This window comes from Rousettus aegyptiacus, unplaced genomic scaffold (genome assembly GCF_014176215.1).
Source record: "Rousettus aegyptiacus isolate mRouAeg1 unplaced genomic scaffold, mRouAeg1.p scaffold_m13_p_13, whole genome shotgun sequence".
Classification (NCBI taxonomy): domain Eukaryota; kingdom Metazoa; phylum Chordata; class Mammalia; order Chiroptera; family Pteropodidae; genus Rousettus; species Rousettus aegyptiacus.
The window spans coordinates 43,962,357-43,975,357 of record NW_023416288.1 but is presented as its reverse complement, the minus strand read 5'-3'; positions in this window follow the sequence as shown (position 1 = coordinate 43,975,357).

Genomic DNA, 13,001 nt, shown 5'->3' with positions numbered 1-13,001 from the left:
GTATGAAGTGCCGGGGGCTCTCAGACGGGCGCGACGCAGGCGGCCGCGACCAAGGATGGCCGCAGAGGGACATCTCCAGACAGCTGAGAAGCAAATCGGCTGCAATCGACTCCAGCCAAGCCCTTTCATGGGCTGCGGTTTTCATCTTGCCTTCTTCGCTCATTGTTCTCTGGGGCTGGTGTGGAAGAAGCAACAACCTCTCCTGTGACTACTGCAATCAAGGAGCAGAAGCAAAAAGCTCTCGATACTCGTCATGCGTCACACCCTTCCAGAGCTCTCCGACAGCCACAAGGCTGTGCTGATGGCCCGTATACGTTGTAAAGTGAGAAGTCTGTGTCCTTTACTGCAATGCGCTATTTATTTGGGGAGGTATTTTTGTGGTTTCCTCTCTGTGTTATTTTTATTTTACATGAACTTCCCATGTTTCAGTCGTTGTATCCTTAAATGTAAGTTCTTCCAAATGCTTGCTTTCACGGGAGACGTCGATTGTATTTGCTGTCATTTCTTCAAATGTGGAAAGCATTTTTCAATTACCACGAAGATCAAATCCTTACATTACAAAAAGGAAGGTCTGTAACAGAGAACAGATGGCTAATGGGCTGTGACTTATCACAAATGGATTCTAAGTTTTATAACGAGAACCTATCAGCAGTGGAAAATGTATCTGGACAGAGACCAATTGCCTGCAGTTAGGACACAAGCTAATTTTAGACCGTCTCACTTTTATTTTTTTCGTGAATGACATGAACAATATGATTGAGTCACTTTGCTGAAAACGATTGAACAAGACTGACAAGTGCATAAAGCTCAGAGCATGAAATCCCGATCGGTCCGATCACAGAGAAGCCCATCACGCCCCCTGAAATGCCCCAGCATCTGCGAGATAAAATCCTTGGGCACTGAGCCTCCAGTAAGCGTCCCAGAGGGATAATAATATTTCACATGGGATGTCCCACTCCGATGCCGTCGTCCGTTGGGAGAGGGGCCTTAAACGTCTCCTATGGTTTGCTCGGGCCTTCGCCGACATGCCTGTCCCCTCCACCGATTCGTCCTGTCTCCTTTCTCTGTAATAGGGTCGCCACAGGTGTGAGTATGAGCTCAGTGCTGTGAGTCCACACAAATCGTCACCATGTGGGGGCGGGCACTCGGGGACCCCCGACACACATTAATCTTTGATTTTGGAATCTGTGCACATGGTTTCTCAAGGTTCACTATTGCCTTTTTATATTCTTTACGGTATTTTTTGATCCGAAGGAGGTTGGATGCGTGCAAATCAAAAGTTTTGGTCCCAAGAGTCACCTTCTCAAAGGAAATTATACAGTTTGAAATTATATATTTTGAGCCTGAACCTATGAAGAAAATAAATTCTTAAAGCCATCCAGGCATGAAGTATTTCTCAAGATCAGATGCTGACTGAGTTCCAGCTTGACTCCAAATGCCTTTTAAATGGTGTAAATGCCTCCCAGATCCCTGAAATATTTTTATTACATTTACTTTTCAATGTGATGAATTTTCATCTTTTCCTAGTTTTTATAAGTAGGTTTTTTAAATGATGGGGTAGGAGAACTGGAACACAGGCTGCAAGCCAGACGAGAATTTTTAAATGGCAAATATTTTAATGTATCTCCTAGCGGTTATTTTTTTTCCGTGCAAAATCTTTAACAGAGATCAGGATGTAAGTTCTAGGTTGTAACTCTGTTAACACAGAAACAGTCACACATCTCAGAGGGAAAAAAGATCAAAAAAAAAAAAAAGACTTTTGGAAGATAATGTCCCATTTTTAAAAAAAAAAGAAAAAGTGGTAATTTAATATAAACTCTTAAAAGGCAGGAAAAATTATTTGAGTTAATTAGAAGTAAGAATGGCTTTTATGTTGTTTTATGTCATTCTGCTTCTGCAGAGTAAAATTAAATATCTTTAAAAAATTAAGTCCCTTGGTATAGGCTGCCAACTACGCAAATGATTTTGTCATTTTTAGAACATGCTGAAAAAGAACACCATTTGCTGTGCTGAGTGGACAAGAGATGGCTTCGGAATTGACAAATGATGGTCATGACAGGAAAGACAGAATTCACCGTTCTGGGAAAGAGTAAAACCATCACAGGAATAAAACTGCATGGAGGATGGAGGAAGCACGAGGCTGGACTTATCCCTCAGCGATGACAAAAAGAAAAAGAAAAGAAAAAAAAAACCAGAAAAATAAAGAAGGTAGACCACAATTACGATTAAACTTCTGATTCTGATATTCAAACTAGGATTTTTAAAAAGATCTACAAGTCTATTTATTTCACGGCTTTGTTGTTTAGAGTTTTAAACTTTGATTTCTCTCTTGGCTGGGATATTTTTTCAAATGATGTGTTAAATAGTGACGCACAGCCCATTCCTTCTCTGACTTCTTTTCATGTTTACTTTCAAATGTCTTTAAAAATTTAACTTGTTAAAAAAATAATAATAATCCTTGCTCCACGGCTCTTCCTGCCAATATGATCGATTACGGAGTCCAACAAATCCTCTTCCCAAAAAATTTATTATTATAAAGTGCATTTCAACACTCTGGAAATTGACCAAAGGCACCCACCAAACTGAGAAAAGAATCTAGTCATAAAAACTACTGAACTTCAGATGAGAACAGCGAGGCCCCCCACATGCTCAGTACTATCCACTAAAGAAGGCCTTCTGGGACAGAATTAATTCTAGAAAAAGAAGCTGGTCAGAAAAGCCTACGAATAAAACCCCAGCAGGTGGTGAAGAGAGACGATGTGAGCATTGTATAGACTCCATCGCAATCTCTTACCTGCCTGACCTATCAAGGGCTTCCGTCTGACCCCACATGGGACGGGGAGATACCATCAAAAATGTGAATAGCTGTTTTCACTCCACAGTGCGCCAGGTATCAGGGTCCCACCCGGCCAGAATAGCTTTGCTACCTGTCGAATTAAGCACGGCATAAAGGCAAGGGAACACACTTCCCAGCTCAGCCCAGAGCACGTCGCGGCTTCAACTGCAAGTTCATCCAGCTTCATCCGAAATCCCAGAACTACAGCGATAGTGTTGGCATTTCGGCGAGTTTTGGCAGATCGAACCGTTCGGCACCCGGGCAGAGGTGCGTGATGGTGCGGGTGTCCCGGGCAGAGGTGCCCGACAAGGCCACAAGGGCACAGATGACACCAAGTCTCAAAAACGGGTGGTGACAGGGTGTGGCATCAGAAGATCTCTAGCCATTGGGATGCAACGTCCTATGACTGGCAGTAGTGGACAGTGGGGCCAGGTCGGAGAGTGACAAACCTACCTGTGCTTGACTGAGCAATTGAGAAACGCCTTGGAACTGGTAAGAAACGACGGGATGGCATCTTGATGCTTCCGGGCAGGGAGAAGGGAACGAAGCCGAGAGGCGAGTGGAGATATAACATTGCGTCGGATGGACGCGAGAGCTGAATATAGCTCAGTCCCATCAAAATAAACCCTTTTGTGCTAGCTTGGCTCAAGCCGGATGAAGAAACATAGGTTGCACATGACATATCTGGATTTGTAGTAACTACAAACCGTTAGCTCTAAGGACTGCAGTCTTAATCCACCATTTTTCTTTGTCAGATCATAAAAGAATGAATTTAAACGTGGAAAGAGGATCCTACGAGCAGAGCGCTGTTTCCTCCGAGCGGAGGAGGTAGAAGGGCCGGCCAACAGCCTCGCCATTAGAATGCCGATCAGTCACGACGAAGATAATTTTCTCTCCTACAGCTCCACCAACTGCTTCTCATAAATCTTAATGCCCGGCGTAGTCTATCATCATTGAACTATTTCTTTTGTTCTCTGTGGGCAGAAAAAGAAATCAGCAGATTAAATTTCATCCTACTGCTTACTGCCACTGCATTATGAGTCCATGGATGTTTTACCCTCTGGCATTCAGAACTTCGAGAATGTTTTATTCTTACATATTAACAATTTTACTCTCGACTTCGCACAGACGAGTCGTACCAATTTTTCTAGATTAGCGCTGTAGGTTAAAAGAATAAATTTAAAGACACAGAATCTGGGGGTGTGTTAGGTTTTTGCCTCTCTCCACATTGCCAAATATTAGTCTTTAAAAAAAAAAAACAAAAAAAAAAAAACAAAAAAAACAAAAAAAAAAACAAAAAAAAAAAAATTCACAAAATGAGAAAGGCCTGTGGTCAAATAAAAATCCGAAGAGCCCAAAAAGCCAGAATGCTGAACTGGATTTTCTTTAAAAAGGTTATTTGGGTCTTATCTGATTTTGTGCATTAAATTGTCTACCTTTTGTTTAATTTTTTCTCACTATTAAAAAAAACATATTTTCTTTCATTTCAAAGTTGCACTATGCGAATAAAAATGGAAACAGAGGACGCTCAGTTGCTACCACCTGACACCAACCGTTTTCAGTATTTTGGAATATTTCTTTTAAATATGTCTTACACTGTTTAAATAGCTAGGTTCTAAATTCAGTATATATGCATGTATGCTATTGGTTCTGGATTTTTTAGTTAATGTTATAAAACAGAATTTCTCCATATAATTATAAAATCTAAGTACAGTAGGTGCCATAATATCAATTAACTGGAATTTACTTAATTCCCATTTGTCGAACATCTGATATTTGCCCCCAACCAATATGTCTGCTAATAATGTAAAACAAAAGTTTTTGTGTATCACGCTTTTTTAAAATTTTGTTTGCTTTCTTAGGCTACTTTCTAGGCCTCAGAATTATGGAATAAAGATCTAGAAAGATATCTGTGTAACCTGATTTTTTTCCTACTTTTTAGAAAACTTTCTGAAATTCGCCTCTAATTTTTTCAGTATACAATGTGATGCTCATCCGTTCCACCGCAATTTTGAATTTAAGAATCATGTAATTTAACTCTGGAACTGTAACAACCATATCTATTATTTTGGGGGTGCTCCTAACCAATATGCTAAGCGATATGTATCCGAGATCACACAGTCAGTGAGGAAAATTGACCAGGATTTTGGAACCAATCTGTCTAGCTCCAAAGCCCATGCTCTATGACTGTGGGTATTTGTGTCAATATTAGTTTATCTGACATTGTGCGGTTTTCATGGCATCGTTCCCCAGATCAGAGGCTGTGATGGTTAATTTTATGTATCAACTTGACCGGGCTACAAGGTGCACAGACATTTGGTTAAACATTCTGGGGATGTCTGTGAAGACATGAATCTGGCGTTTTCTACATTTTCCCTTTAACACTCAAAGAAGCTGGTACAGCAGAGAAATGGCGGTGTCCAATTTTGAATTTGTTACACTCCATGCTTTTTCCCTTTAATCTATTGTCAAAACACAGATTTACACTTATCAAGTTTGGGCTTAAATGTAATTTCAACGCGTTCTGAGAACATCTTCTTAATGGGTCCTTTACAAGTTGTCACAGTATTCGCATCGTTTCTTCCAGATTTGGGTGAGAGAAATATAGAAAAATAAATGGAATGGTTTACCAGGTCAGTGCAGGAGTCTGCGGGAGCCGAGGAGGCGTTTCCTGGGGAGTTTCCCTCTGTGGCCACGTGGCTGGGGAGCGGATGAAGGTACCACACTCTGGTGCTTTCCAGTGCCGTCCAGTCTGAATTCTGCTGAAGTTCTAAGCCCACCAGCCACGCAGCCCAGAGGGAGCCAGGGGGCCGGCCTGTCAGCCTTCCGCTCTCTCAGAAAAGCCTCGCCAGGGACTCGCCTTTTCTTCCCAATTCGGTTGGACTCCACTGGCAATTAAGGCAGCAGAAACTCTTTCACGTTCCTGAAATACGATGACACCTGATTTCCAAAACTGCTTTCGATTCTCCGCGTATTAACAGATCATCTCAGTCGTTTTAATGAGCATTTGTGGGTCGCAGAATCTCCAGGGTCTAGTCACTCACTCTATCTTTAAGCCAGCCTCCTTCCCATTGTCGTCAAATCACGGAGCCCCCACAACACAAACTGCATTTATTCAATAAGGCTTTCATTTGCAGGGGAGAGACGAGCATGCATTTTCCTGGCACCGTGAAGTCCTATGAGGCAACTCTTTTTTAAGCTCATATTTCTTCCATAGAATTTGACCTCGAAGCAGAAAGACGCACATAAAGCTGGTTGTCTTCACCTTTGCTTGAGAGTACTCGCTGTCTGAGTTAGGATTTGCTCAGGTAATGGAATCTTGACTGTCTTTTATGTTATCTTCGGTACACAGGCTGAAGGCTTTATCTTTATCTGTGTCATGATTCTAACAACAAAATAGCTCTAGCTAACATAAAGTGACAGGTAAATCATTTAAGAACAATTGCACAAAAAGTTCTTTTCAGTAGTTCATTACCTTTCTTAATAGTAATTCCAAAACCTGTCCATTCTAATGATTCATGAAATCACTCCCTAATAGTATATAAAACATGTACCTTCAAGATTTTCAAATTTCACTATGGTTATAAAATTGAAAAAAAAAAAGTTCCCTTCTCTTCTCTCACCAGGTGAAGAAATAATAGTTCGAGTTTATGCTCTCTATAAAATAAATAAAAACAGAAAACCTCATACGATACAAATTGATTCTTTTGTCATTCCAACAGCGGCGACAGCACTCGAATTCGGGTGGGTTGTCACACAACAAAACCATTTGCAAAGACTCAGTCAGAATGAGGGAAAAAATATCAAAGATTTCTCATCCTCATAATTGTTTTACGTGATTTTATAAATACAGCTTTACTATTGTCTTTATGCAAAACATCAATGGAAAATGCATATTGGACTAACGGATGCTGGGTGAAATTATTCACAATTGATGTCTAAGACCAGAGAAGAATGAGAAGAGACAATAGCTAAATATTTGGCTAAAGAAGGTCTTTCCTGTCTTAGAACGAAAGGTCATTGGCTCGATTAACCCTTATTCTGAGTTTATTATATATCAGTCTCTCTTCTTGATTCTATAGATTTAAAAACCAATAAGATTCTCAGCTTGGATATAGCGAGATTTTTTTAAAAAGTTGCAGTGACAGATAAGTAGATAAACAATTGTAACAGAATATAATAAGTAAAGTAGAAGTATGAAAGTTCTGTATTAGTGCTACACAAAAGTGAATAATTAGTTTATAAATCCCGCCAGGAAGATACTTGTAAGTGATAATGAGGCAAAGGAGGAAGGCTTATCAGTCGCAGTGGTTAGCTGGCCTGACAAAGGCAATGCTTAGATGATTCCAGAAGAGTGGAGTTCTTAGAATGTTATTTTGAAGGCATAGGGCAGGAATGGCAAGCAATACTTAAAAGGAGACGGGCAGGGCCGGATCGTGAAAGTTACGTGGGAAGGAGCCTAAGCGGTGGGAGCCAACAACGGGCTTTACGCGAAGACCTGGTTTAGTCGCACACGCACTTTACTGCGGTGCGGAGGCTGATTAAGGGCCAAAGAGCAAGAGAGCGGCAGAACAATTCATTCACGTGGCATCACGGTAAGCTAAATATGAAGAGGAGAGACTCTGTCACAATGGAACAAACGTGAAAAAGTAAAGGACAAGATGGAATTCAGAAATGAAAAGGCAGTACGAACACAAGGGAGAAACCGAGATTTCTGGGAGTTTGGCTTGAGAAATCCAAGGATACCAGCACAATGGAAAGAGGCTCTTGTTTATCGAGAAACAGTGAGTTCATTGGGGGATTGCATAACCAACTTGTGGCACAGCCAGGTCCAGATCTGTTCGGCTTTGTGTTTATTCGTAAACCTAATCGAGTGTGTTTATTTCCTGAAAACTTACACTTGGAAAAAAATGATAAAGATATATTACAAGGATCTGCTTATGATGTACATGAGAACTTTTTCATATTTTCTGCGGAAATGTCTGAAAATGCTTGCTGCCATATCAAAACATCAATCTAATTTTGACTGTATTAATTCAACTCAACAAACGTTTATGATTTATTAAACTTCGCATGTCGTAGGGATTACGCTCGGGCAGTAGGGAAGTAGAGATAATTAAGAAATAGTCTTTGTCTTCAGGGAACATACTGTCTAATGAGAAAAAACAAAACCAGCAAAGCGGCCAGTGATTCAGTGTATGAGGAACCGTAGAAAAGTGTTGAGAGATGGCGCGGAGCCAGGCCCCGGGGGAGGGGCGGTGGTCACGGGACGCCAGGCTTCCTCTGGCCTTCCCCTTGAGGATGCGATTTTCTGAGCGGTTCAGACCCTGACGCTAAATCAGGAACAACGTGGCGGGGGAGTGGCGACGCCTCTCGACTTTGATTCCGATTCCGCTGTGCGCTTTCGCGGGGGAGCCTGGGTGCGACCCTGGGTGTGACAGGAAGTGTGAAGCAGGAGCTGGATCGTCTGGAACCGAACGCTCACCTCCGAGTCCCCCGCCCCCACATTCTGACAGCCAACGCCCCACCACACTGATGCAGTAACGAATGCGCATTCGTGTTCTTGCTTTTCCCAAGTGGTTGTAAAGGCTGCTATAAAGATATTATTTTTTCACGCCAGATACATAAATTTTTCCCCAACATTAGCAAAGGGCAATGGACAAAGAAGATTGTGAGATATTTAAAGCTCACGTCGTGGTGATTTAACATTTGTGTGCATTGTGAAAGAATCCCCACCACCTAATCACTTAACACACTCGTCACCTCACTCACTTAGTTTTTTATTTAGTGAGAAAATTTTAAGGTCTACCCTCTTAGCAAATTTCACTTACAAATTACAGTATTATCAACTATAGTCACCATGTTTTCCGTTAGATCCTCAGGCTCATTCATCTTGTAGCTGAAACTCTGTGCCCTTTGACCAGCCTCTGCCTGTTTCCCCATGCCCTTTTCTACTGTTTCTGTGAGGTTTTCTTTATTCTAATTCCACATATAAGTAACACTATGCAGTATTCATCTTTCTCTGCCTGGATTAATTCACTTAGCATAATGTCTGTCCTCAAGGCCCATGTATGTTGATGTAAATGGCAGGATTTATGTTTTAAATATTAACCCCTTATCAGCTATGTGTTTCACAAATATTCTCTGATAGAAAATATTTGTGAAACACATAACCGATCATTTCTTTTGCTGGGCAATAGTTTTTTAGTTTGCTATACTCCCATTTGCTTATTTTTGCTTTTGGTTCCAACCCTGAAAAGACCCAGCAGATTTGGGGACAAGGATGTCATCAGTGACCTCATCGAGAACAATTTTAATGAGATGTTGTGATTACCATGTACTGTAAGTTGAAACCCAACCCGAACACAGTGGTATATGTAGAGTGTGATTTCAAATAGATATATAGGAAAATGACTGGGAAATGTGTATCATGAAGTGGCGATGACTATTAAGTCTGAAATTAAGAGAATTTTGCTCCTTTACACTTTCTCTATTTTAAGAAATTCCACAAAACGTATGAAATATGTTTAAAAACCATTAATTATTATAGAAAGAGAAAAAAATGAATAATATTCATTTGGCCCAGCAATCACCACTTAGAAATCATAGCCAGTGATGGAAGAAAATAAACAGATTAGAACGAATCACATAAGATGTGCATTGCATACGTCGCAAAAGCAAACATCTTACTAAAAACAAAGATTACTTGAATAAGAGGAAAATAAATAGTGAAATAACATTGGCTCAAAGGATCAATAAAAATAATTATAAAATTGGAGTATTTGTGATCAAAATGGCATCATATTCTGCAAAGAAAAATAATTAGAATACATGAAAAAGATTGGCAAAGCATTGATAATTGTTACGACAAGTTATAGGTAAATGGGACATTGATCCGTGATTCTCTCGACAGCTATGCAAACTATGTATGTGAATCCCATTATAGAAAGTAAAATTAAAATATGTATATGATATGTACATATATTAATATATGTATGAAGTTGCAAGAGGAAGACGGTGACCATGACAGATCATACTCTGGAACGCGCAACGTGAATGCATGATTTTAAACAAGCATCACTCACACTAACGCAGTGATAAAATAAGGCTCTCAGCACAGGACTTTACGAACATTATTGTAGAAGTAAAATTTATTTTTAAAAAAAGTCCTGAGGTGATTGGAAAGAAGTAAATAATAAAATCCTAAGCACACAAAAAGAAACAAAGAAAAAAGCAGAAGAAAACAGATTGCACACCCAAACACTAAAATAGTCAATACACCCCAGAGTAGGCTCTTTACAAAACAGAAAAACTTCTGGAAAATGTACACAAAATTTTAAAAAGAGCATTTTAAACAATTCCAATACTTTTTAAACTGTTCCCCACATTTGCATTTAGTTGACTTGAATATGAATGGCGCACGGGGAAAAAATAATAATCTAATGAAGTGGAAGTAATCACTGGTTCTTGTGGCGGAGCCTTTCATCAGAGCTTCTTCTCTGCTCTCTGTGCGTCTCTCCCAGTAAACACGCGAAACGTATTAATCAGTCTGCTCATAGATTTCATAAAAAGTGCTTCATTATCTGTTCCATTAATAGTTGCCAGGGTTTTTGAATCAGGAGTCGGTCGCACAGAATGAATAATAGTTAAATATGTTGTTTCCTCCCAGCTGAAACCAAGTTTGGAATAATAAATGTGGGAAAAGTAGACAGAAGAGCACAAGGAAATGACCGTTTGGGGTCATTCCGGTTCCAGAACGGCTCCAGTTCTTAAGCAATCTGTTTGGAATCGTTTTAAATATGATATTTCCCATTAAATCCATCTCAGTTCCCATCGGCACCCCTCACCCCTTATATGACTTAATTTTTCTCAGGCTTCATTTAATTTTGCTACCTATATAACAAATTCTGCGGTTTGCATAGCCTATTTTTTTTTACATTTCTATCAGACTGTTTGCTCCGTCTTCCTTAATATTGCTGAAAGCATTTATTACATTAACACGATTATTATTAAAGTAAGAAAGTGCATAATTTGACAGTCATTAAATGCCCCCCCCCCCCAAATCAGGATCCAGACTACTAAATGCGGGAGCAGTGACCCGTGTTCCTTCAGTGGCTTTATTATATTGATTAGTGGACAAAAATAAGTTAACATTATAATGGGGGAGAATGATAATGGCTTTTTATCACTTTACGGGAAGTCTTTAACAATAATATGGTCAATGCATAATGGCATTAAAGAAACGCAGGGAGGATTGCTAATTTTGTTTGGGCATGAAAATAGACAGTAAGTAACACATGTGCGCCAAGGTTGCAACATTTGTCATTCTGAAACATCCCCGCTCTTTCTAAGACTCTCTCTTGCTGTCCTTTTCTACTTCTGTGGCTCCGACTAATGAAGAATCTAAGAATCTGAACTCGTCCTCAATCGTTGGACTTAAAGCCATTTGCATCTTTGGGTGTTTTGAATATTGAAGCCATGTGTGCAGTATTATGAAGTGAAAGGAATCAGACAATTGCACATATTATCAGAACTTGCAGAAGAAGAAATACACTTCATGGCGTTGAGACCAGGCTTCCCATGCCTCAGAGGGACTCCTGGCTCCTTTTGGGGCCAGGACTGGTGTGAGCTGATGTAAGGGACCACAGGACCGGTCTGGTAACCTCCCGCGACTTTCCTGCTTTCCTTTCTCCCCCTGCCCCTCCCGCAGACGCAGGAACCAGAAGCCATTCTATTCCACCCAGCGCCTTCCCGCTTACCCACGTCACCAGCGCAACTGGGGTTCGTTTCCTTCTGCAGCAAGGTTGCTCACCCTCAGTACGATGCCATTTGGGGCCAGACAGTCTTCATTGTGGCGCTGTCCTGTATCTTGAAGGGTCTGTGATGGCTCTTCTGGCCTCTGCCCACTAGATGCTAGTGGCAAAGCTAGCTATGATGCCCAAAACATTTCCAGATGTCTCCATTTTCCTCTGAGGGCAAAACCGTCCCTGGCTGTAATCTGCCCTACGAAGTGGCGGAATCATCTCACATTTTTTCCTCCTCGTTTTGATTGTCCTACTGTATCTCTAAGTACTTTCAGTACATCGATGGTACCTGCACGTCTCGTCAAGACTAAGGAAAACCGAAACCATCTTTCTCATTGATGTCTGGACCGGTGAGCGAGAGGAGCCTAGAGCAACTGTCATGCCAAGTGTGAGCCCCGGAGTAGCCAAGGGGAACCCCAGCCATTGGTCGTCGAGAGTAAAAACTGTCTACTGAGTATCTACTAAGTTTAAGGCAGAGTGTAACTTAGTCATGAATGAGGAGTATTTCGCAGCACAGTGCTTAGATACAAGTTATAAAAAACCCATGACGAGTATTAATTATGCAGTCATGTTATATATTTCTTTCCCTATTTGGTTTACAATGTACTTCTTAAAGAATTATTTTTACAGTTGGCGGGGGTAAGAGCTTCCTGGAAATAATTTAAGAATACCTGTATCTTATCCATTTGAGGCTGATGAAAGTTCTAAAAATATAAGCCAAATAGGGAGAGAAATACCTAATGTGACTGCATAATGAATTCTCGCCGCGGGTTTTTTATAGCTTGTATCTAAGCACAGTGCTGCAAAATAATTATTTTGTACATTATTATGCATATTTCCAATGAACTTCTTTGGTAATTCGATTAACGCTAATACGAGTGTATTTAATCCTCTCAATAGCTAAGCAGTAATACACTAAGATGATGCCTCACAGCCTGGGACTGGCTAGCTGAATAATTGGAGTGGGCTGGAAGCTATGAAGGAGCTGACTGCCCCCGGCCCCGCCCTGGGGTGACTCAGGCAGAGGAATGTGGCATCCTGAGTGCAGTGAGTGGGCCGGAGGGAGGAGGCCACCCTCTGCATTATTTGCTTATCAGAGACATGCTCCTTTCGCCATCTCTGAGAACTGGCTAGCCCAGGGAGAGGCAGTCTCTCTCCAGCCAGAAAGGGTCCTCTTTATTTTAAGAGATCCAAACATGGCAATCACGACCCAGATGGTCCGGCTCCTTCTTTATCTGTTACAGTCAAGAACTTAGTGTTCGGAGTGGACGGAGCCTCTCAGAAGCCCCCTCTGAAGAAGTCTGGTATTAATGCAGCTCATTCTTATTCAGAATTCTCAGTGACGCTTTCAACATATTCTA